This window comes from Anabas testudineus, chromosome 18 (assembly GCF_900324465.2).
Source record: "Anabas testudineus chromosome 18, fAnaTes1.2, whole genome shotgun sequence".
Lineage (NCBI taxonomy): Eukaryota > Metazoa > Chordata > Actinopteri > Anabantiformes > Anabantidae > Anabas > Anabas testudineus.
In genome coordinates, this window is record NC_046627.1 from 11686470 (window position 1) to 11711824 (window position 25355).

Consider the following 25355-nt stretch of genomic DNA (forward strand, 5'->3'; position numbering starts at 1 on the left):
AATTATTACATAATAATTACCTTTTTTTATCAAAAGTAAAAGTAGGATTTTGTTAAATGGACAGACTGTTTTATTATTTTTTTAAAGATAAGTCTGTTGTCAAAGATGTGGTACATAAATTCAGAGCAAAGGGGAAAGGGATCTCTCTATATGAATTTATCAATACAATATAAATGTATGTTAAAATTAGTTTTTATTATTTTAAATATTATTATTTATATATTATTTTATTATATTATTATTGTTTTAAAAATGTTTTGGGTTTCGTTTCCTTTCTGCTGCGCAGACACAAGTTGACCTGAATTATGATTCAGTATTATACAGAATTAAACTGTCACTGGTTGTAATCACAGCTGTAACTGGTTAAAAAAACCTGCTGTATATGTTGCTGCCAAGACTTTGGAGTGGATGATGTCTGACCTGAACTGTATATTTGTCTTTGCGTGGCGTGCTGTTCAAGACATCTTCAACGTAAAAAATCCATAAAATATAAGAAGAACATCTCTGTTCACTGATGAACTGAAACAAGGAAACATTTCACTGAAACTCTCCCAAGTGTAACCTGCTGATTAAGTTCCAGAGAACAATGAAGGATCTCTTGTTGAACTGGTTGTTGGTAGGTATATAGATACTGTATGTGAACGCAGTATAGTTTGGTCTTGTCATTGCAGTGAAAACATTTGATAGGATTGTCAGTATGAAAGGATTAACACAATAGGTATTTATTTAAAATGTTTCCTTGCATATAATAATCAAATAAAACACTGTCAAATGTCACAAATCCAATTTCAACACAAATCTCCAATTCATTAAAAAACAGCTCTGGTCTTTGTGATAGATCAGAATATATGAAAGATTTCATCTGTAGCAAAGATTCACTTACTTTGCTTTTCCAGCACATTTCCACCATTACTTAGATCAATTTGTTGTTTGGGTGTCACTGTGATGAAGATACAGGTATTTAACTACATGTAATAAGTCACAGTTACTGAAGAAAAACCATGGTATATTGTTGAAAGCACAGGGAACAGCTGAGGAAGCGATGTTTAGGTTCAGAAACATATGATAAAGGTTGATTATATTTTTAAAGTTCAGTTGTTTTAAAAATAAGATGTTGTTGCTAAACTACTGTTTATCAGTTTCATCATCATGTGTAATGTATTTATTTTCAGTTTTCAAACGACAGTTCGCTTATATTTTTAAGTACTCTGTATTTTTCCCAGTGATGGATAATAAAATGTTGAGTCTGATTCAATCACTTCTTAGCTATGCACTCTCTCAGGAATGAATAGCAGAGCGAGTATGTAGTGGAAGTAACTTACTAGGAGCAGGAAGTAAAGTTCAGTTGTGAACAGACAGGAAGAGCCTGACTGTGACAAGTTGTAGGCAAGTTCAAGTCAAACTCAGTGGTTTACAGACTTACAGTCCGTACAGTGTGTGGCAAGGATCGACTCATCATGACACAGGTACGTCATCCTCCTGACATACATTTAGATATGTTTCATGAATCATCTGATTTTAAACACTTTACCACCTTTAACCCAGAATAAAAGTCTTTCTGCATTAAGTCTCTCACCATAGCTGAGAACAGAGTGGTGAGTAAAATGTGAATCCTTTAGGTCTGCTGGAAAAGACTCTTCACACCTGTTAGCTGGTTTTCTGTTGATGGTTCATTTTATAAATTATTACATAACAATTACCTTTATTGTCAAAAGTGAAAGGATTTTGTTAAATGGACATGTTTTATTATTTCTCTAATAATAAGACTGTTGCAAGTTAATGCTGTCACAGATGTGGCACATCAATTCAGAGCAAAGGGGATCTGTCCATATGAATATATCAATACAATATAAATGTATGTTAAAATTATTTATGTTGCAAGAAGCTTTTTGGCTTTGTATCCTCTCTGCTGCGCAGACACAAGTTGATCGGAAACATGATATAGTATTATACAGAATTAAACTGTCTCTGGTTGTAACCACAGCTGTAACTGGCTTGACCCTATATTTGTGTTTGCGTGGCCTGCTGATCAGGACGTCTTCACCATAATAAATCCATAAAATATAGGAAGAATATCCTTCCCTGAAACAAGGAAACATTTCACTATACCTACCAAGTGTAACCTGCTGATTACGTTCCAGATAACAGTGAAAAATCTCTTGTTGAACTGGTTTTTAGTAGGTATATACAGTATGTGTACACAGTACAGTTTGGTCTTGTGTTTGCTGTATGAGGTGAAAACATTTGACAGGATTGTCACTAATTTTAATCAGATATACATTTGATACCACACTGTGAACTTTAAAACATGCCCAGAATGCTTATAAGCATATATATTAGCTCTTACTTCAATTAATTTGATTTATAAATCACCAAATCCCAACAAAAGTCACCTTAATGAACTTTACAATGCAAGATAACATTTTACCCTTTTTTTTTTCTACATGGTGATAAACTTTAATCTTCACCAAAGTTAGCAATATCAACAAAGATTTCTAAATCTAACAATCGTGATCTTTCCTGTCTCTATTAAACACATACATTAAACAAAGTGATGGTGGATAACATAAGTGAGACAATTTTTTAGCAACAGGTTTAACCACCTTTGACAGCAGCAACCTCAAGCGAACACTTCCTATAGCTGTGGATTGACTCTGAAAAACAAGATGTTAAAAAGGTTCATTACAGAAAGGAACGCAATACTAATGTAAAGGGATCCAGAAGCGTCAAAGCGGATAAGGGGTGGTTTCGGGTGCGGGCGAAGGTCTAAGAGACACAGTCAGCCCAAGTCACACAGTAGAATATTGATGTTATAAGAAGAGTAGATGACCTGAATGAGTAGGCAATGATGTCACAATCCAACATGGCCGGTGCAGTTTAGAGAGCTGAAAGAAAGAGGTGAAAATAGTCCTGTGGCAGAGAAATGCCTAATGGCTGGTTACAGGAGCAAGCAAAGTCAATTCAGAAGTACCACATCAAATAATCAGATATTCACAATCCAAATATCCAAGTAAGACAGTCAGGGGTCAAACACAGAAAAGGTTGTTCCAAGAGGTGGTCGACAGGGTCGATCCAAAAGCAAAGTATAGCAGACTGTAGATTTTCTCTGTGTACGACTTCAGACCAAGAGGCAGAGCAGGGCACAAGGGGGTGATCGCCACAGGAATGGATCAGATAAAGTGGGGAAAGGCAGGTCGAGAAGGAGAGTAATTCAGGTGAGAGGGATACACTCGCGGTTCCAGAGGTTTGGGCTGAAACAGATCCAGGTGGTAGGAAATGTGAGTCCTATCCTGGGAGACAGAGCAAGGATCAATGCAGTTCAGAGAGGAAAACACCCACAGTACCAGAGGTTGGCAGAGGCTGGTCAGGACAGAAGGCAGGTCCAAGGAGGGGGAGTCCAGCATAAACAGGTTCTAGGTCAGGCAGTAGTCATAACAGAAGATAAGTCTGAATGTTATTGCTGGAAAGTTTCGTTCTCCGGTTCATGTGAAACTATCTGGCAACTAGGAGACTGACAGACCTGCTAATAAAGAGATTGTGGAGTGGTGCATTTGACACCAACCCTAAAACCATTTGTATCCATAAACTTCATCATCTGCTTCATTTACAGAACTCCTGTCTTCTGTTCCTTCATTCTCCACTCAGACCTCTCAGAGTTTTGGTTTTCTATCTTCTCCTAAGCTCCTGTAGAGGTAAGTACACACATTCAGTATTTTAAAATGTCACAAGAAGATACCTACAAAATTATCATTGTTATATTTTAGGAACCAATGAGTTTATTTGTTCTTCACATAGTTACTGTGATCACAAACTGAATAAATTATGTTGAGCTCTGTGACATCAGGTGGATAAAATCTCTCCTTTATCTGGAATCAAACCAGAAACAAGTAAATTGGCTCATTATGACTTTCTGAGCATGAACATGAAAATTTAAAATGAACCACTAAGAGCTCTGTTGGAGGACATGTTCAATAAATGTGGTTGAAAGTCCATATTAGTATGAAAGAGACATATTTTATTGTAAAATGTTACAAAGCTGAACAAGTAAAACATTTTTCAAGTATTAATAAATGTTGTATTTCTTTCCAGGTGAACCTGAGTTAATTGGTCAAACTCAGCCAATAGTGGCGAGAGTTGGTGATGACGTCACGTTGCCATGTCACTTTGAACCTGTGATGGATGCTGTTATGATGACTCTGGAGTGATCGAGGTCTGACCTGAATAATGTGATTGTGTACGTGTGGCGTTCAGGTCAGGAGTATGTAAAGGAAAATGATCCATCGTACACAGGAAGAACATCACTGTTCACTGATGAACTGAAACATGGAAACATTTCACTGAAACTCTCTGGAGTGAAATTGTCTGATAAAGGAACGTACAAGTGCTTCATTCCTAAACTCAACAAACAAACTTTAGTTGAACTTGTTGTTGGTAAGTGGACAAACTGTTTCTAGTATGTGTGTATTTTAGTATCAACAGTTTCTGTCACTGATGTTAGGAGCTGAACTTTATAATAACTGTTTTACATCAATGTCAGTGTTATAGCTTTATTTAATAAAACAATGCAGGATATGAAAATATGAATTGTCTGAAATATTAGTAGTAATGCAGTTTCTCTCATTTCAAATATCAGATCAAATTCCTTTATTACTTTTTAGTATTTTGGTTATTTATTATTTTGAAATGAATATATAAATAATTGTTTTACATTTTTATTTTTCTCAGCACCAGATGCTGCTGCTTCACCCGTCATCAGTTTAGCAGGGATTGATGGAGATAAGGGTGGAGTGGTTCTACAGTGTGAGTCTAAAGGCTGGTATCCAGAGCCTGAGCTGTTGTGGCTGGACGCTGAGGGAAAGATCCTCTCTGCTGGACCTCCAGAGACAGTCAGAGGTCCTGATGACCTCTATACTGTCAGCAGCAGAGTGACTGTGGAGAAGAGACACAGCAACAACATCATCTGTAGAGTCCAACAGAGAAACATCAACCAGATCAGAGAGACACAGATTAAAGTTACAGGTAACCATGAGTTTAACAAGTATTTGTACAACATGCTAATTATTTTATTTTCTGTAGTTTATGTCTTTTATATAAATTTGATGCAATTGTGTTTTTCCTGCCTTCAGATGATTTCTTTAACTTCCAGACCAGAGCTTCTTCTTCTTCTGCTGCCACCGTTGCTGTCTCTGTTAGTTTGGCTGTTTGCCTCCTGTTTATTCTTTTACTTGTCTTCTTTTTATGGAAGATGAAAAATATATCAAGTAAGTCATAAAATAATTGCAGTATTAGACAATGTCAATTATTTCTGATTGAAGTTTAATGGGATTAGTTGCAGTCGAAAGAATGAATGATCTCGATGCATTTTCTTTTTTTTTTTATTTTATGTGTTGATGTGCTGAGGACAAATGTAGTGCCATGTCCCTTTTTATTTCAAATTATATATTTTTTAGACATAACTTTTCAAAGTGTTATGGAAATTGGTAACTAGTTTACCTTTACATTTTAATCTTTACACAGAGTCCAAGATTTGTCAGAGGAAGAAAAGTGTTGGAGGAGAAAAGAAGAACCAGAAGACCGAAGAAGAGAAAGAGAGAGAGCAGCTCATGACAAATAAAACAGAGCAAATGGAGGTTAGCAACAAGGGAAACACTAAAATGAAGATAAAACATAAATAATGAAGGAGCACGTTGTTTTCAAAGACAGGTTTTAATCATCCTATTTAAAATGAATGAGGGGCTAAAACATTAGAACCACCTCTTGATATAATTCACCCCAGTACAACTCTAGCATCAACTATGAGCTCAGTAATAAACATATAGTTTAATTATCACCTTTCAGACAGTTTCAACAAAACATTTTAGGATCATACTAGATTTGACAGTTGTTCCTAATAAAGTGAGTTTATCTTTAGCTGATCATCATCATTAATTCTAAAATACAGTGATGATAAAACATGTTCCTCATATTGTTTCAGATTTTCTTTTTATTCCCCGTTTGACTCTGAAGTCCAGCAGTTTAATGCTGACGTTCATCTTTCTACTTGAACTTTAACAAAAACTATTAAGATTTCTAGTCTGTGAAGGACTATCCAATCCACAAAATGATTCTTTCATTTAGGAACACGTCTCTCTTTATTTCTGTCTTTCATCAGTTGGGAACAAGTGGAGCTGCTCCAGCTGGGTTCTCCACCGCTGTGGTAAGTGATGATGGAAAAATCAAATGCAGAAACTTAGTGGTTTCCTTAAAATAGAAAACAGATGTTCAGTAAAAAAAACTTCCACACATAGAACTGTGCAGCACTGAACAACAGATTTAGATGAACTAACTAGTAGAATTATTCCCGTTGAACTTTCTTCTCTCAACAATGATTTGTTTCAAATTTTAAATATCAAGACAGAGCTCAGGAACAAGTAAAAATCAGATCCAGAACCACAGAAGTCCACTAAATGTGTAACAACCACAGTTAATCAGTTTGCAGAAAGGAACATAGTATATGTTCATACTCTACATTAACATGTGCAGTATTTTATGAAAGTATTAGTTTTGTAGAAGAATCTAAACTTTGATCCTCATACATGGATGTAGTTTGTAGAACACAGACAACATGTTGTGTAAATGTCACAAGCACAACGAGGCGAGGACCCAAAAGCACAATGTCGGCAGGCTGGAGTAGTGAACAGAGTTTTAATCACAGGTCGCAGGTGAACACGTGGGCAGGCACAGACTAGGAGACAGACGAAACTAAACTAATGACAAAGGAACTAAAGACGGCTGCATAAACAAGCAGGAGGATCCAAAAACTATTCTGAAGTAATTAGTTAAAGAGACTGGGAGACGGGAGAGGTCTCCTCAGCAGAGACAACGGACTGACAGGGAGGCCGGGGAGTGGAGTGGCTTTTGTAGTGATGGGGTGGAGATAACCAGATGAGGGAACCAAATGAGGGTTGATGTGCTGTGATGAGATGGAGCCAGGAACATGCAGGAGGAGGGTAGTATCTGAAAAAGAAAGGGGACCATAAATTAAAGTGCATACACAGAGGAGATGTGCAAAAACTATGATAAAAAAGTAATGTCAGGTATTTGTTTTGAAATAAAAACCTGTAATATGCATATAAAGAGTATTCATACTTCCCTGAGAAGGAGAACCTGTTGTTTTAAAAGATTACAAATTACTTAGCTCAGTGGGAATTTATCTGAAGAACTTCCAAGTTCAAAGTGTATAAAGTGTAAATAATAAAAGAGCAGGTCTCGAATAAAAGTAAAGTAAAGACTGTGAAGAAAAGTCTCTGACGGGTGAATTTGAATTATTAAAAGAGATCTGCAAAATAAATAGCTTTAGTTTAGCAATTTAGGATTTAAACTGAATCACTTTATTTCTGTCCCAATTTACAGATACGTTCAGATTCTTTGTCAAACTTTAACAAACTTTGTAAAATGTCTTTGACAGCTGAAGAACCACCAACAGTCAACTGAGAAGAAGCTGAATGAGACAGAAAATGAACTGAAGAAGAAGAACGAGGAGCTCGACCAGACTAAGAGACAAGTAAACATGGAGACTAGATTCTGATTTACTGGAGAACATTGGTGGAGAACTGGATTAATAGTTATACCAGACATTAAATACATAGTTTGGACATGACATCATCTGTTATCACACTGATAATCAAGTCAGTGGATTCTGGTCATTAACACATTTTCCTCCACATCAGTGACTTTAGTTCAGAATCAGCAGAAATCAGATGATGAAGGAGCTTCATGTTCAAAGTGTTAGTGTTAGTTTGAAGTCATTGAGCTTAATAAGAGAACAGGTCTCTCATCTTCTCTTTGTCTTCTCTCTGCTCTCAGGTGAATCAACTAAAGACTGAAGTTCAGAAGCTCAAAGAGGAGAAACAGAGGAGTGAGGATCAGAGACAGCAGCTGGAAAAGGAGCCGGAGACCAACAAACAAGAGGTTCATGATTTACTGAGACTGAGTTTAATTCCATTGTCTTTCTTTAGTTTTAAAACCCAACTTGGCTTTTTAGTAGATTTACCAACAGCTTGAACAACATTCACAGCAGACAGAAACCAAAAAGAAAAAAGTGAAAATCATTCACTTTCCTATTTAAAGTCATGATCAAAGAAATCTCCTCTCTCTGTTATCTCCATCTTTGTTTATTAATTTCTTTCCAACCTTGACCTTTCTCTCATCAACTGTTGAGTCACTATATTTGCCACATGTGATTCACAGAAACAATTTGCTAGGTGAAGTCATGAGGGATGACTTAACTCACATTCAATTGGCCAATGCGTTCACGCGTCCACTAAATAAATACCGTAAAGATCCGGAGCGCGGTTCGCCTGTTAGTGACCGCTGCTATAGGCTATTTTAATTTTTATTGAACACAACATCTGTATATTTTATATGAATGTTTCTTACAGACACAAAAACATATTTATAGATAAAATATGGTAATTAACATTTAAAATACTTTTTTTTTTTTAAATCCCAAACCAAACTATTTCAAATATGTCCAAAAACGGTACTTGACTGTAAGACAAAGTCGTCAAATATTAAAATATAACTAAGTTAATGTCAAATGCAAGATAATTGTTTAATATCTTATATGTACTAAGAAAGTGGTAAAATATGTGGTAGTTTTTGTAACTCATCTCTCATTTAGCATTTGTTAATTTATGAAAAAGAAAATGAAATAAATACATAAAAAAACAGAAAGATCAGGTGAGTTCAGTAAGTGAGAAGCTGGAAGATACTAATTCACTTTGTCTTCTATCACTCCCCCTCATCTGAGATGGTATCTTCCAGCTTCTGATTGGCTGTTTGTTTGTTTGATGGAGAAATCTGACATGAGGTGTTGTTACACCTGCTCTAATTTAAACCTAGAAGCTGAGAATGTATTGCTTTGTTGATTAATCCAAATATTGTGATTTTTGTGTTGGAGCTGATCATCTGTAGCTGTTGTGGAGCAACAGCTACAGATGAAAGAAATTGTCTCTTTTAATTTCTGTCTTTCATCAGTTGGGAACAAGTGGAGCTGGTCCAGCTGGGTCCTCAAACATTGTGGTAAGTGATGATGGTAAAATCAACTGTTTTCCTGAAAATAGAAAACAGTGTAACGTTTACTATCAAATATTAGAAAACTATATAACTTGTATCGGTTTTAACTTTGTTTAGTCAGGTTAGATACTCTTATCAAAAGCAACTGACGAGGTACAAGACAAAGGTAAAACTGACACAGAGTCGAGCTTGTGTCTGAATCCAGGTTCATGTTTATGTGGATCTGGATCTGTGGTGGGAACAGTGGAAGAAGCTGCTGCTGATGGAGGCTCAGATGAAATACCTGGATGTAGTGAAGGAGCTGGATCAGCTGTCAGTGTCACATGGTTGTAGCTTCAACACCTCCTGATAAAGTCCATCCTAAACAGTGAGGAACAGAATCCTCTGGTTCAGGACCAGGTTTTCTCTCCCAGTGACAGCAGTGAAGTCCTGACTCTTCAGCTGCTCACAGCTCACTGCAGACAGAGAATCTAAACTAAGGAGAAGGTGTCATCTTAAAAATAATTAGATTAAACTAAAACTCAAATAAATATTTGAGTAGACATTACAGTTCAGTGGGAATTTATCTGAAGAAGCTGCATTTTCAAAGTGTTTGTTTTAACTCATTCAGGATAATAAGAGAGCAGGTCTCAAATAAAACTAAGCTTCTGATTGGCTGAACACACCTGATCCAGATAATGAGCAGTAGATAGTTGGAGAACCAGCAGGACAGCAGCAGTGAGGACCAGGGTTGTCTCCTCCTGCTTTAAACTAACAGGAGACTGAGAAATAGATCAAACAGAGAAGACTTGATTCATTACGAGTGGTTAGAAAAAGTCCAATCAGAAACTTTTCCAGAGCTCTGTTCAATGCTGGAAACATGAAGAGGTTTTCTCTCTGTGTTAGTGTGTTACATTATCCAACACTGAGCAGCTAGTTTGGTATTTAACATCCAATAATAGTTGGAACTGTTTCTCTCCCAGATTTAGTGATTCCTGTCAGTCTAATAGTGTCTGAATGATAGAGCCAGAGGGAGCAGGAACCAAACAGTTCAGAGACACTTGATGTGTTTATTGGATCAAATCATTCAGAGTCAATTCAGATTCAAACTGATGTTGTATGAAGAGAATTAGAAACACAACTTACAACCAATGAGAAATGATCATTCACTTAGAATAAATGCTGTGTCTACATCTCTCCTACCTCCTAGTTGGGCAATGTACTCCAGATTGAGAAGCAGAACAGGATGGAAGCTGAGAAAAAAATTAAAGAGGTATGCTTTTTTTATTCTCAATTTACCTGAATCGGTTAATCTTCTGCAGTAAACGGTTGGTGATGAAGCTTGTTTTGTAAATGAGATGATATAAAACAAAGACTAATATCATTTGTATTTGAGTGTGAATTTATTCAAATATCAATTAAAATTAATGAAGAGGAAACATTGGTCATTGTTTCTTACTGAAATGGTCAATAAGTCATTGTGTCCACATTAAGTTGTTGTTAACGCGTTTCTACTTTTTTACACTCTCAGGTTGTTTCCCATTTAACATGATATTACCCTCTATTTATTTTATAGTAGTGATGATATATCACTCCTTTAAACTGTATCAGTCCTTCAAAGTCACAAATCCTTCAAACTGAGTATTGAGACAGAACAGCAGCAGTGAGGACAAGGGTTGTCTCCTCCTGCTTTTAACTAACAGTAGACTGAGAAACAGATCAAACAGAGAAGACTTGATTCATTAATTTGCTGTGTCTGCATCTATTGATAATGAATTGTTTCTCTTCATTTCTTCTACCTCTCAGGTATTAAAGCAGCTCCAGGATAAAGAGGAAGGCGAGAACGAAGCTAAGACCTTACAGCAGCTGCTGGAGAAGATGATCACAGAGGTTCATCTATTGTTCCAAGCCAGTTTTCTCTCTCTTGTCATTTCTTGTCTTTTGAAACAGATTTTCTGCCGAAACTAAGACGGATCAGAACACAGACTGGAGTTAAATTTCACTGTTAAACAGAGAAGAAACAAATCTATTACTTGTTTAGTGCAAGTATCTCTGTCTCCTAGAAAACATGTTTAATCTGAATAAACAGCAGCAACATTTTCTTTTTCTGTGAAATAGAATAGATGTTTAGATTTTGTCCACAGCCAAAGTGGTTTCTAACTAAACTACTCCTTTAGGAATATTATACTAGAAAGTATAATTACGGAAAATATATGTTTTAATAAAATATTTTTTTTTTCATTTGAAAAATCAACAACAAACTAAGCAGTTGAAAACACAGCTCATAGAGTTTCAGCTTTTGACCCAAACCAATGATTTATCCAATCTTATTCCTTTTTATCTTTTGCTTAAAATTTTGATTTGTTGATGAGATCAAGATTCAGTAACTTTAAAAGAAATCTCACTAAATAACATTTGGAGAATGACAGTTCTCACTTTGATTAAATGTCTAATTCTCCATCAAACTGAATGATTCTGGTTTATTTCAATCAAAGAAACATTTCCTGTTGTAGAAGAAGAGAACAGGCTTCACTCATTGTGACTCTATAGTTATTATTTACACTTCCTCGAGTTACCAATTTAACACAAGTCAGAGCATCACTGTAGTGTTGCTGCTGTTTCCCAGATGAAAAGCTGAAATATCACATTTCCTCATAGGTTCACATGTTACAATGGGAAAAAAACACGTTTTAATACTTCATGTTACAGCAAATGTACAGTTAGTAAAGTTATGTGCCAGTTGGTACAGAAAGGAAATCATGAACCAGTATATTTATTTAATTTAAATCTGAGCAGAGTAGAGAAAAAAACAAACCCTAATCAAACTCTCTGAAGAATTCAAATATGTACAAACATAGTACTTAACTCCTAACACAGAGTCTTTACCCATTAAAATAATTACAGTTTAAATTCCCCCTAAGTTGCTACCAAACACAAAATAATCATTTATTGTCCTACATCTACCAAAAAAGAGGTTAAATCTGTGGTTCAGTAGTTTTTAGTAACTTGCGTGTAAGCGTAACAACGTGTCATTTAGCATATCTTTCTTCTTTCTTTGTTAAAAAAGGTTTTTAATGAACTAAATTCATACAAAACTGAAAGAACAAGTGAGTTCAGTCTGTGAAAAGCTGAAAGAGACTAATCCACTTCCAATTCCAGTCAGTCTAATAGTGTCTGAATGATAGAGCCAGAGGGAGCAGGAACCAAACAGTTCAGAGACACTTGATGTGTTTATTGGATCAAATCATTCAGAGTCAATTCAGATTCCAACTGATGTTGTATGAAGAGAATTAGAAACACAACTTACAACCAAAGAGAAATGATCATTCATTTAGAATAAATGCTGTGTCGAACATCTATTGATAATGAACTGTTTCTCTTCTTCTCTCCGACCTCCCAGTTAAACAAACAGCTGCAGACTGAGAAGAAGAGTAAGGAGGAGGCTGAGAAGAAGATTAAAGAGGTATGTGTTTTTTTTTTTGTTTTTTTTTTACTAAATCAGTTCATCTTCTGTATTATTGATTTGGTGATGAAGCTTGTGTAGAAAATGAGATTATATAAAACAAAGACTAATAACATTTGTAGTTGAGTGTGAAATAATTCAAATATCATTTAAAATTAATGAAGAGGAAAATTTAATGATTGTTTCTTAGAGAGAGGTTTAATAATTATATTTATTGTATCCACATTAAGTTATGGTTAACACGTTTCTACTTTGGGTGGTTCTAATTTCTGTGACAGAAATTAAACCCACATATTACCACGACTGTTTGTTACTACAACACTGTCAGGTTGTTTCTCATTTAACATGATATTACCCACTATTTAATTTATACTTGTGATGATATATTGCATCTATAAATCTTTAAACAAACTTTATATTCATGTTGACCTAAACATTTTCTCCGAGCGTTCACTCAGTCACCATGTTGTAGATCACATCCCAAAATTCACTGTAATATGTTTTGATGTAGAACATTAGAGAATTAGAAACACAACTTACAACCAATGAGAAATGATCATTCACTTAGAATAAATGCTGTGTCTAAATCTATTGATAATTAATTGTTTCTCTTCATCTCTCCGACCTCCCAGTTGAACAACCAGCTCCAGACTGAGAAGAAGAAGGAGGATGAGGCTGAGAACAAGATCACAGAGGTTCATACTTTCATCTAAATCTTTTATCTGTTCATGTGATTTTAGTTTTTATCTTCTATGTAAAACGGTGATTTATTGAATTGCTTTCTTTAAAGTGAACCATTTCTGATTTTACAGTTGATTAAAAAAAACTACTGCTCCCTTTAAAGTCTGCAATATGACAACATTTTATTAACAATGAAAATTAAAGCACGATTTGTTGCTTATACACATAAGATCATGAAAGTCACAGTTAAAACAGAGAGGAACAAACCTATTCTAATATAGTCACTTATAGAAAGTCTTTACTCAGTTGATTTTAAATGATGCAAATATTTTTTTTTTTGCTCCAGCTCCTTTTTTTCTGGTAGGAGATCATGTTAGAATAAAATTCATGAACTCAGCAGTTTTCTTTCGAGTCACTGCAGTGAGACAGTGACTGAGAATGAAGTGTGATCTTATTGAGGGTAATCTGGTTAAAGGTCAGTTTGATTTGGATTGAACTGCAGAGTTTGAACACAAGAGAGGCTAAGTGTGTATCATGTTTGTGGTGTGTTCATCACACTGTATGTTCAGTCACATTAACTGAAAGGAAACTCATCTGGTTTCTAATCTCTGTCTCAGGATAAGTTACCAACAGTTTCCAGTCAGAAGTTTGATGATGAGAAGAAGAAGAGAGAAGAAGCAACGAAAGAAGTTCAGACTCTGAAAGAACAGGTTCATATTTATATTTTATTTTTCACATTAATTATCCTGCAGACACCTACTTCTTTTTTTGTTTGTTTTCTTTTTGTATATATTGGGTGGCTGTGGCTCAATAGGTAGAGCAGTTGTCTGACAATCATAGGATTGGTGGTTCGATTCCCAGCTGCCATGTCTCATGCCAAAGTGTACTTGGGCAAGATACCGAACCCAAGTTGCCTCCAATGAGTGAGATTTGATGTATAGCAGCTCTGGCATTGGTGTGTGTGTGAATGGGATATGTGTGTGTGTGTGTGTGTGTGTGTGTGTGTGTGTGTGTGTGTGTGTGTGTGTGTGTGTGTGTGTGTGTGTGTGTGTGTGTGTGTGTGTGTGTGTGTGTGTGTGTACTGGTTTTCATGTATTGTGGGGACAAAAAATTGTTTTTTCACTCACGGTGTGGGGACAGAAAACGTTGTGGGGACAAAAAATGACGTCCCCAAAAGGAAAACGCTGTCAACTTAATGCTGGAGCCATGCTGATATGTGCCAACATGATTTTTAAGGTTGGCCCAAAAGTTACCTTTTTTCCAAAATGCGTGTGTAGTGTGTGTGTCCACTAGCGCCACCTTAACCTTTGTGACTGCTATTGCACTACCTCCTGTACACACACTCTACTTCCAAATATGGTCAGTCCCACCCACCTACTCAGGTCCCCATTAGGAATGTTTTCAATGGCGACCATTTTAATTGGAGTGTAACCACCGTCGTGGCAAGGTGTGGATGGAAGCTAATCAAGTATGGGCTAACAGCAGACTAAACTCAAAGGTAAGCGATTTTAATTGACTTTTTCTTATATTACTATATGTAATTTTATAAGTACATAGCCAGTGCTCAATGCTTTAGTAGCTCTAAGATATTTATTAGGTGTGGTAGGATAGGCAAAGCTAGCATATTAGCATTGCTTTATTAGCAATCTTTATGCATTATAATGACTGGAGGCTAAGTTAGGAAAATAATTATGTTTTGCTAACCATTATTCATACTGCCTAGAAAATGCACATTAGGAAGCAGCTAACTAAACCCAAATTCTAAAGGGTTTTTCATATTTATAAGTGCATAGCCAATGCTCAATGCTTTAGCAGCTCTAAAGTATGTGCTAGCTGTGGTAGGGTAGGCCATCCTAGCGTGTTAGCAATCCTTAATTAGCATCCTCTATGCATTATAATGACTAGAGGCTAAGTTAGGAAAATAATTATGTTTTGCTAACCATTAGTCATACTGCCTAGAAAATGCACATTAGGAAGCAGCAAACTAAACCCAAATTCTAAAGGGTTTTTCATATTTATAAGTGCATAGCCAATGCTCAATGCTTTAGCAGCTCTAAAGTATGTGCTAGCTGTGGTAGGGTAGGCCATCCTAGCGTGTTAGCAATCCTTAATTAGCATCCTCTAGGCATTATAATGACTGGAAGCTAAGTTAGCAAATCTAGCAATATTTTGCTAGACATATGTTTTGCATACTGTCTTGAAGGTGCATATAGAATATACTGTAGATACTACCAGCTTAAAGATTATCTTAATAACTGATAACCATTGAGGGCTCTGTCAATTTGGCTGTATTGTTATTGAAAAAAAAAAAAAGAAAACCCAGGGAAATAGATTCATATTTGTTTACGTTTACATTTACATTTACATTTAGTCATTTGGCAGACGCTTTTATCCAAAGCAACTTACAAGTAAGGAACAAGGCAAGCAAACTAAATCTAAGTCAAGGAGAAAAAACATCAAAGCATTCATCAGGTCTATCCTTTGCAAAGAAGGCTAAACAATCATACAAAATGGTTATGGGTATGATAGTGGTGCAGTCTGGAGAGTGTGTAACAAGCTTAAACTGTCTAAGATGGTTAATTAGTGGCATTTTTTGATATGTGTCTGTCTGTTATGACACAGATTATACTGTGTGTAAGCTGTGTTACTAATACTAGTTTGAAAAACACTGGTCTTGATGTCTGTGCAGCTCTTATTCCTTGTTTCTCAGCTTCTAACTTGTTTTGGCTTACTGGGCAACACATGTAGCTTGTCTGATATAAACAATGATGTCTTTACAGAAGAGAGGCTTACAGGAGAAAAAACAATCTTGCAGACATCAGCTATCACCTAGTTTTTATTATGTTTGTTTTCTATATGTGATAAATGTGAAAAAAAAAACTCAGTCATGAGGCACTTAATGAGTCTGATTGGGCTGATTGGTATGTTGAATGCATTGTGGACAAAAGAAGTGCTGATAACGAGTATTTGTTTCCGTTTTGAAAGAGTAAAGTCTTTATCAAAATATAATTATGTTTAAATGTTTGATTTTGACATCTTTGCAGATATATCCAAGTAGGGAGGGTGTGCAGCCTTCAGAAGTGTCCCATGCTGCTTCAACCTCAGAAGTAGAAATGGTTGAGCCTCAATGTGCACTCATCAGTCCAAAAGAGGTATGCTTGTAAACAGCACTTGACACAGTACTGATACTGTGTGTTTCATAGCAGATATTTAGTTGTATTCTAGTTTCAGTCAGAATAGCTAGACATTTAGAGGTGATGTGTCTTGAACGCTAATCATCATGGATCACAGGCAACACATTAGAAGCTCAGTTTTGATTTTAATTTTGGCAGAATTCCACTGAATTATTGGACATTTACGATGTCCCCACAATGCACTTTAATACTGTATTGTCCAATTTTTGTGTGAAGTCCAAGTAAAAGAATCACAGATGAAGTCCCCATAAGGGCCCACATCAAGTGTGTGAAGTGTCCCCAGTAAGCATGTTTGCACTAGTGTGTGGGAACACAAGATATGCTGATACAGAATTTGATGAATTTTGAAGATATTTGTTTCCATTTTGAATATTTGTGTTTTTGATTGAAGCCTTTATCAAAGTATAAGTTTGTTGAACTGTTTGATTTTGACATCTTTGCAGATATGTCCAAGTAAGGAGGGTGTGCAGCCAGCAGAAGTGTCCCATGCTGCTTCAACCCCAGAAGTAGAAATGGTTGAGCCTGAATGTGCACTCAGCAGTCCAAAAGAGGTATGCTTGTAAACAGCACTTGACACAGTACTGATACTGTGTGTTTCATAGTTTTGAAGTAGGTTAATAAATGGAGTTAGCAGATATTTAGTTGTATTCTAGTTTCAGTCAGAATAGCTAGACATTTAGAAGTGATGTGTCTTGAACGCTAATCATCATGGATCACAGGCAACACATTAGAAGCTCAGTTTTGATTTTAATTTTGGCAGAATTCCACTGAATTATTGGACATTTACGATGTCCCCACAATGCACTTTAATACTGTATTATCCAATTTTAGTGTGAAGTCCAAGTAAAAGAATCACAGATGAAGTCCCCATAAGGGCCCACATCAAGTGTGTGAAGTGTCCCCAGTAAGCATGTTTGCACTAGTGTGTGGGTACACAAGATATGCTGATACAGAATTTGATGAATTTTGAAGATATTTGTTTCCATTTTGAATATTTGTGTTTTTGATTGAAGCCTTTATCAAAGTATAAGTTTGTTGAAATGTTTGATTTTGACATCTTTGCAGATATGTCCAAGTAAGGAGGGTGTGCAGCCAGCAGAAGTTTCCCATGCTGCTTCAACCCCAGAAGTAGAAATGGTTGAGCCTCATTGTGCACTCAGCAGTCCAAAAGAGGTATGCTTGTAAACAGCACTTGACACAGTACTGATACTGTGTGTTTCATAGCAGATACTTAGTTGTATTCTAGTTTCAGTCAGAATAGCTAGACATTTAGAGGTGATGTGTCTTGAACGCTAATCATCATGGATCACAGGCAACACATTAGAAGCTCAGTTTTGAGTTTAATTTTGGCAGAATTCCACTGAATTATTGGACATTTACGATGTCCCCACAATGCACTTTAATACTGTATAATCCAATTTTAGTGTGAAGTCCAAGTAAAAGAATCACAGATGAAGTCCCCATAAGGGCCCACATCAAGTGTGTGAAGTGTCCCCAGTAAGCATGTTTGCACTAGTGTGTGGGAACACAAGATATGCTGATACAGAATTTGATGAATTTTGAAGATATTTGTTTCCATTTTGAATATTTGTGTTTTTGATTGAAGCCTTTATCAAAGTATAAGTTTGTTGAACTGTTTGATTTTGACATCTTTGCAGATATGTCCAAGTAAGGAGGGTGTGCAGCCAGCAGAAGTTTCCCATGCTGCTTCAACCCCAGAAGTAGAAATGGTTGAGCCTGAATGTGCACTCAGCAGTCCAAAAGAGGTATGCTTGTAAACAGCACTTGACACAGTACTGATACTGTGTGTTTCATAGTTTTGAAGTAGGTTAATAAATGGAGTTAGCAGATATTTAGTTGTATTCTAGTTTCAGTCAGAATAGCTAGACATTTAGAAGTGATGTGTCTTGAACGCTAATCATCATGGATCACAGGCAACACATTAGAAGCTCAGTTTTGATTTTAATTTTGGCAGAATTCCACTGAATTATTGGACATTTACGATGTCCCCACAATGCACTTTAATACTGTATTGTCCAATTTTTGTGTGAAGTCCAAGTAAAAGAATCACAGATGAAGTCCCCATAAGGGCCCACATCAAGTGTGTGAAGTGTCCCCAGTAAGCATGTTTGCACTAGTGTGTGGGTACACAAGATATGCTGATACAGAATTTGATGAATTTTGAAGATATTTGTTTCCATTTTGAATATTTGTGTTTTTGATTGAAGCCTTTATCAAAGTATAAGTTTGTTGAAATGTTTGATTTTGACATCTTTGCAGATATGTCCAAGTAAGGAGGGTGTGCAGCCAGCAGAAGTTTCCCATGCTGCTTCAACCCCAGAAGTAGAAATGGTTGAGCCTCATTGTGCACTCAGCAGTCCAAAAGAGGTATGCTTGTAAACAGCACTTGACACAGTACTGATACTGTGTGTTTCATAGCAGATACTTAGTTGTATTCTAGTTTCAGTCAGAATAGCTAGACATTTAGAAGTGATGTGTCTTGAACGCTAATCATCATGGATCACAGGCAACACATTAGAAGCTCAGTTTTGATTTTAATTTTGGCAGAATTCCACTGAATTATTGGACATTTACGATGTCCCCACAATGCACTTTAATACTGTATTATCCAATTTTAGTGTGAAGTCCAAGTAAAAGAATCACAGATGAAGTCCCCATAAGGGCCCACATCAAGTGTGTGAAGTGTCCCCAGTAAGCATGTTTGCACTAGTGTGTGGGTACACAAGATATGCTGATACAGAATTTGATGAATTTTGAAGATATTTGTTTCCATTTTGAATATTTGTGTTTTTGATTGAAGCCTTTATCAAAGTATAAGTTTGTTGAAATGTTTGATTTTGACATCTTTGCAGATATGTCCAAGTAAGGAGGGTGTGCAGCCAGCAGAAGTTTCCCATGCTGCTTCAACCCCAGAAGTAGAAATGGTTGAGCCTCATTGTGCACTCAGCAGTCCAAAAGAGGTATGCTTGTAAACAGCACTTGACACAGTACTGATACTGTGTGTTTCATAGTTTTGAAGTAGGTTAATAAATGGAGTTAGCAGATATTTAGTTGTATTCTAGTTTCAGTCAGAATAGCTAGACATTTAGAAGTGATGTGTCTTGAACGCTAATCATCATGGATCACAGGCAACACATTAGAAGCTCAGTTTTGATTTTAATTTTGGCAGAATTCCACTGAATTATTGGACATTTACGATGTCCCCACAATGCACTTTAATACTGTATTGTCCAATTTTTGTGTGAAGTCCAAGTAAAAGAATCACAGATGAAGTCCCCATAAGGGCCCACATCAAGTGTGTGAAGTGTCCCCAGTAAGCATGTTTGCACTAGTGTGTGGGTACACAAGATATGCTGATACAGAATTTGATGAATTTTGAAGATATTTGTTTCCATTTTGAATATTTGTGTTTTTGATTGAAGCCTTTATCAAAGTATAAGTTTGTTGAAATGTTTGATTTTGACATCTTTGCAGATATGTCCAAGTAAGGAGGGTGTGCAGCCAGCAGAAGTTTCCCATGCTGCTTCAACCCCAGAAGTAGAAATGGTTGAGCCTCATTGTGCACTCAGCAGTCCAAAAGAGGTATGCTTGTAAACAGCACTTGACACAGTACTGATACTGTGTGTTTCATAGCAGATACTTAGTTGTATTCTAGTTTCAGTCAGAATAGCTAGACATTTAGAAGTGATGTGTCTTGAACGCTAATCATCATGGATCACAGGCAACACATTAGAAGCTCAGTTTTGATTTTAATTTTGGCAGAATTCCACTGAATTATTGGACATTTACGATGTCCCCACAATGCACTTTAATACTGTATTATCCAATTTTAGTGTGAAGTCCAAGTAAAAGAATCACAGATGAAGTCCCCATAAGGGCCCACATCAAGTGTGTGAAGTGTCCCCAGTAAGCATGTTTGCACTAGTGTGTGGGTACACAAGATATGCTGATACAGAATTTGATGAATTTTGAAGATATTTGTTTCCATTTTGAATATTTGTGTTTTTGATTGAAGCCTTTATCAAAGTATAAGTTTGTTGAAATGTTTGATTTTGACATCTTTGCAGATATGTCCAAGTAAGGAGGGTGTGCAGCCAGCAGAAGTTTCCCATGCTGCTTCAACCCCAGAAGTAGAAATGGTTGAGCCTCATTGTGCACTCAGCAGTCCAAAAGAGGTATGCTTGTAAACAGCACTTGACACAGTACTGATACTGTGTGTTTCATAGTTTTGAAGTAGGTTAATAAATGGAGTTAGCAGATATTTAGTTGTATTCTAGTTTCAGTCAGAATAGCTAGACATTTAGAAGTGATGTGTCTTGAACGCTAATCATCATGGATCACAGGCAACACATTAGAAGCTCAGTTTTGATTTTAATTTTGGCAGAATTCCACTGAATTATTGGACATTTACGATGTCCCCACAATGCACTTTAATACTGTATTGTCCAATTTTTGTGTGAAGTCCAAGTAAAAGAATCACAGATGAAGTCCCCATAAGGGCCCACATCAAGTGTGTGAAGTGTCCCCAGTAAGCATGTTTGCACTAGTGTGTGGGTACACAAGATATGCTGATACAGAATTTGATGAATTTTGAAGATATTTGTTTCCATTTTGAATATTTGTGTTTTTGATTGAAGCCTTTATCAAAGTATAAGTTTGTTGAAATGTTTGATTTTGACATCTTTGCAGATATGTCCAAGTAAGGAGGGTGTGCAGCCAGCAGAAGTTTCCCATGCTGCTTCAACCCCAGAAGTAGAAATGGTTGAGCCTCATTGTGCACTCAGCAGTCCAAAAGAGGTATGCTTGTAAACAGCACTTGACACAGTACTGATACTGTGTGTTTCATAGCAGATACTTAGTTGTATTCTAGTTTCAGTCAGAATAGCTAGACATTTAGAAGTGATGTGTCTTGAACGCTAATCATCATGGATCACAGGCAACACATTAGAAGCTCAGTTTTGAGTTTAATTTTGGCAGAATTCCACTGAATTATTGGACATTTACGATGTCCCCACAATGCACTTTAATACTGTATAATCCAATTTTAGTGTGAAGTCCAAGTAAAAGAATCACAGATGAAGTCCCCATAAGGGCCCACATCAAGTGTGTGAAGTGTCCCCAGTAAGCATGTTTGCACTAGTGTGTGGGAACACAAGATATGCTGATACAGAATTTGATGAATTTTGAAGATATTTGTTTCCATTTTGAATATTTGTGTTTTTGATTGAAGCCTTTATCAAAGTATAAGTTTTCTTGAACTGTTTGATTTTGACATCTTTGCAGATATGTCCAAGTAAGGAGGGTGTGCAGCCAGCAGAAGTTTCCCATGCTGCTTCAACCCCAGAAGTAGAAATGGTTGAGCCTCATTGTGCACTCAGCAGTCCAAAAGAGGTATGCTTGTAAACAGCACTTGACACAGTACTGATACTTTGTGTTTCATAGTTTTGAAGTAGGTTAATAAATGGAGTTAGCAGATATTTAGTTGTATTCTAGTTTCAGTCAGAATAGCTAGACATTTAGAAGTGATGTGTCTTGAACGCTAATCATCATGGATCACAGGCAACACATTAGAAGCTCAGTTTTGAGTTTAATTTTGGCAGAATTCCACTGAATTATTGGACATTTACGATGTCCCCACAATGCACTTTAATACTGTATAATCCAATTTTAGTGTGAAGTCCAAGTAAAAGAATCACAGATGAAGTCCCCATAAGGGCCCACATCAAGTGTGTGAAGTGTCCCCAGTAAGCATGTTTGCACTAGTGTGTGGGAACACAAGATATGCTGATACAGAATTTGATGAATTTTGAAGATATTTGTTTCCATTTTGAATATTTGTGTTTTTGATTGAAGCCTTTATCAAAGTATAAGTTTGTTGAACTGTTTGATTTTGACATCTTTGCAGATATGTCCAAGTAAGGAGGGTGTGCAGCCAGCAGAAGTGTCCCATGCTGCTTCAACCCCAGAAGTAGAAATGGTTGAGCCTCATTGTGCACTCAGCAGTCCAAAAGAGGTATGCTTGTAAACAGCACTTGACACAGTACTGATACTGTGTGTTTCATAGCAGATACTTAGTTGTATTCTAGTTTCAGTCAGAATAGCTAGACATTTAGAGGTGATGTGTCTTGAACGCTAATCATCATGGATCACAGGCAACACATTAGAAGCTCAGTTTTGAGTTTAATTTTGGCAGAATTCCACTGAATTATTGGACATTTACGATGTCCCCACAATGCACTTTAATACTGTATTGTCCAATTTTTGTGTGAAGTCCAAGTAAAAGAATCACAGATGAAGTCCCCATAAGGGCCCACATCAAGTGTGTGAAGTGTCCCCAGTAAGCATGTTTGCACTAGTGTGTGGGTACACAAGATATGCTGATACAGAATTTGATGAATTTTGAAGATATTTGTTTCCATTTTGAATATTTGTGTTTTTGATTGGAGCCTTTATCAAAGTATAAGTTTGTTGAACTGTTTGATTTTGACATCTTTGCAGATATGTCCAAGTAAGGAGGGTGTGCAGCCAGCAGAAGTGTCCCATGCTGCTTCAACCCCAGAAGTAGAAATGGTTGAGCCTGAATGTGCACTCAGCAGTCCAAAAGAGGTATGCTTGTAAACAGCACTTGACACAGTACTGATACTGTGTGTTTCATAGCAGATACTTAGTTGTATTCTAGTTTCAGTCAGAATAGCTAGACATTTAGAGGTGATGTGTCTTGAACGCTAATCATCATGGATCACAGGCAACACATTAGAAGCTCAGTTTTGAGTTTAATTTTGGCAGAATTCCACTGAATTATTGGACATTTACGATGTCCCCACAATGCACTTTAATACTGTATAATCCAATTTTAGTGTGAAGTCCAAGTAAAAGAATCACAGATGAAGTCCCCATAAGGGCCCACATCAAGTGTGTGAAGTGTCCCCAGTAAGCATGTTTGCACTAGTGTGTGGGAACACAAGATATGCTGATACAGAATTTGATGAATTTTGAAGATATTTGTTTCCATTTTGAATATTTGTGTTTTTGATTGAAGCCTTTATCAAAGTATAAGTTTTCTTGAACTGTTTGATTTTGACATCTTTGCAGATATGTCCAAGTAAGGAGGGTGTGCAGCCAGCAGAAGTTTCCCATGCTGCTTCAACCCCAGAAGTAGAAATGGTTGAGCCTCATTGTGCACTCAGCAGTCCAAAAGAGGTATGCTTGTAAACAGCACTTGACACAGTACTGATACTTTGTGTTTCATAGTTTTGAAGTAGGTTAATAAATGGAGTTAGCAGATATTTAGTTGTATTCTAGTTTAAGTCAGAATAGCTAGACATTTAGAAGTGATGTGTCTTGAACGCTAATCATCATGGATCACAGGCAACACATTAGAAGCTCAGTTTTGATTTTAATTTTGGCAGAATTCCACTGAATTATTGGACATTTACGATGTCCCCACAATGCACTTTAATACTGTATTATCCAATTTTAGTGTGAAGTCCAAGTAAAAGAATCACAGATGAAGTCCCCATAAGGGCCCACATCAAGTGTGTGAAGTGTCCCCAGTAAGCATGTTTGCACTAGTGTGTGGGTACACAAGATATGCTGATACAGAATTTGATGAATTTTGAAGATATTTGTTTCCATTTTGAATATTTGTGTTTTTGATTGGAGCCTTTATCAAAGTATAAGTTTGTTGAACTGTTTGATTTTGACATCTTTGCAGATATGTCCAAGTAAGGAGGGTGTGCAGCCAGCAGAAGTGTCCCATGCTGCTTCAACCCCAGAAGTAGAAATGGTTGAGCCTGAATGTGCACTCAGCAGTCCAAAAGAGGTATGCTTGTAAACAGCACTTGACACAGTACTGATACTGTGTGTTTCATAGCAGATACTTAGTTGTATTCTAGTTTCAGTCAGAATAGCTAGACATTTAGAAGTGATGTGTCTTGAACGCTAATCATCATGGATCACAGGCAACACATTAGAAGCTCAGTTTTGATTTTAATTTTGGCAGAATTCCACTGAATTATTGGACATTTACGATGTCCCCACAATGCACTTTAATACTGCATTGTCCAATTTTTGTGTGAAGTCCAAGTAAAAGAATCACAGATGAAGTCCCCATAAGGGCCCACATCAAGTGTGTGAAGTGTCCCCAGTAAGCATGTTTGCACTAGTGTGTGGGAACACAAGATATGCTGATACAGAATTTGATGAATTTTGAAGATATTTGTTTCCATTTTGAATATTTGTGTTTTTGATTGAAGCCTTTATCAAAGTATAAGTTTGTTGAAATGTTAGATTTTGACATTTTTGCAGATATGTCCAAGTAAGGAGGTTGTGCAGCCTTCAGAAATATCCTATGCTGCTTCAACCTCAGAAGTAGAAATAGTTGAGCCTGCATGTGCACCCAGCAGTCCACAAGAGGTATGATTCTATTCAGTACTTGACACAGTACTACAGTGTTTCATTTGAAGTAGGTTAATAAATGGAGTTAGAATATATTTAGTTGTAATCTATTTTCAGTCAGAATAGCCAGCAGTGCTTGGGGAATCTTCTGGCTTCTTTTCCATTACACCTTCTTCTAGAGGTAGGTTCTTAGGACCAGGCACCTAGTTTTGTCTTCCCTCCTCTCTTTAATCTATAGCTACATTGGGGCATTGCCTATCTGGCATGTGCTTAAAATGTTGACCTGAATCCTTGTGAGACTGAATAGAATAGTTTTAGTTATGATTTTATATATAGCACAACTAGTAGAGAACACTGTTTCATCTAGTGAAGATTAGGAAATCATTCCAAAACAAAAGAAATCCAGGTCACAATCTACAGATTGTGGAGAGGCCATTGACCAAGTCTGTTCTGTTAAGGCCACTTGAAAAGGTTAATTATTTAAGTATTAAATTCATAAAACTCAGCTAAACACTTACAAAAGTGTGTGCTTTCACCACTAATGATCTCAGAAGTTGACAGAG

General features: G+C 36.5%; 1 protein-coding gene and 1 long non-coding RNA gene across 3 annotated transcripts in view; both read left to right on the forward strand.

Annotated features, from left to right (window-relative positions):
• LOC113168332 (trichohyalin-like) overlaps window positions 1-25355 on the forward strand; it is a 287283-nt gene that overhangs the window by 121978 nt on the left and 139950 nt on the right. The gene's annotated exons all lie outside the window — the stretch shown is intronic.
• On the forward strand, window positions 596-4871 carry LOC117153033. Of its 2 annotated transcripts, none has more exons than XR_004463433.1 (4): window positions 596-616; window positions 3611-3692; window positions 4090-4431; window positions 4726-4871. It is a non-coding gene; the product is annotated as an uncharacterized LOC117153033 (long non-coding RNA). The 2 variants fall into 2 exon arrangements; XR_004463434.1 differs by lacking the exon at window positions 596-616 and adding an exon at window positions 1442-1466.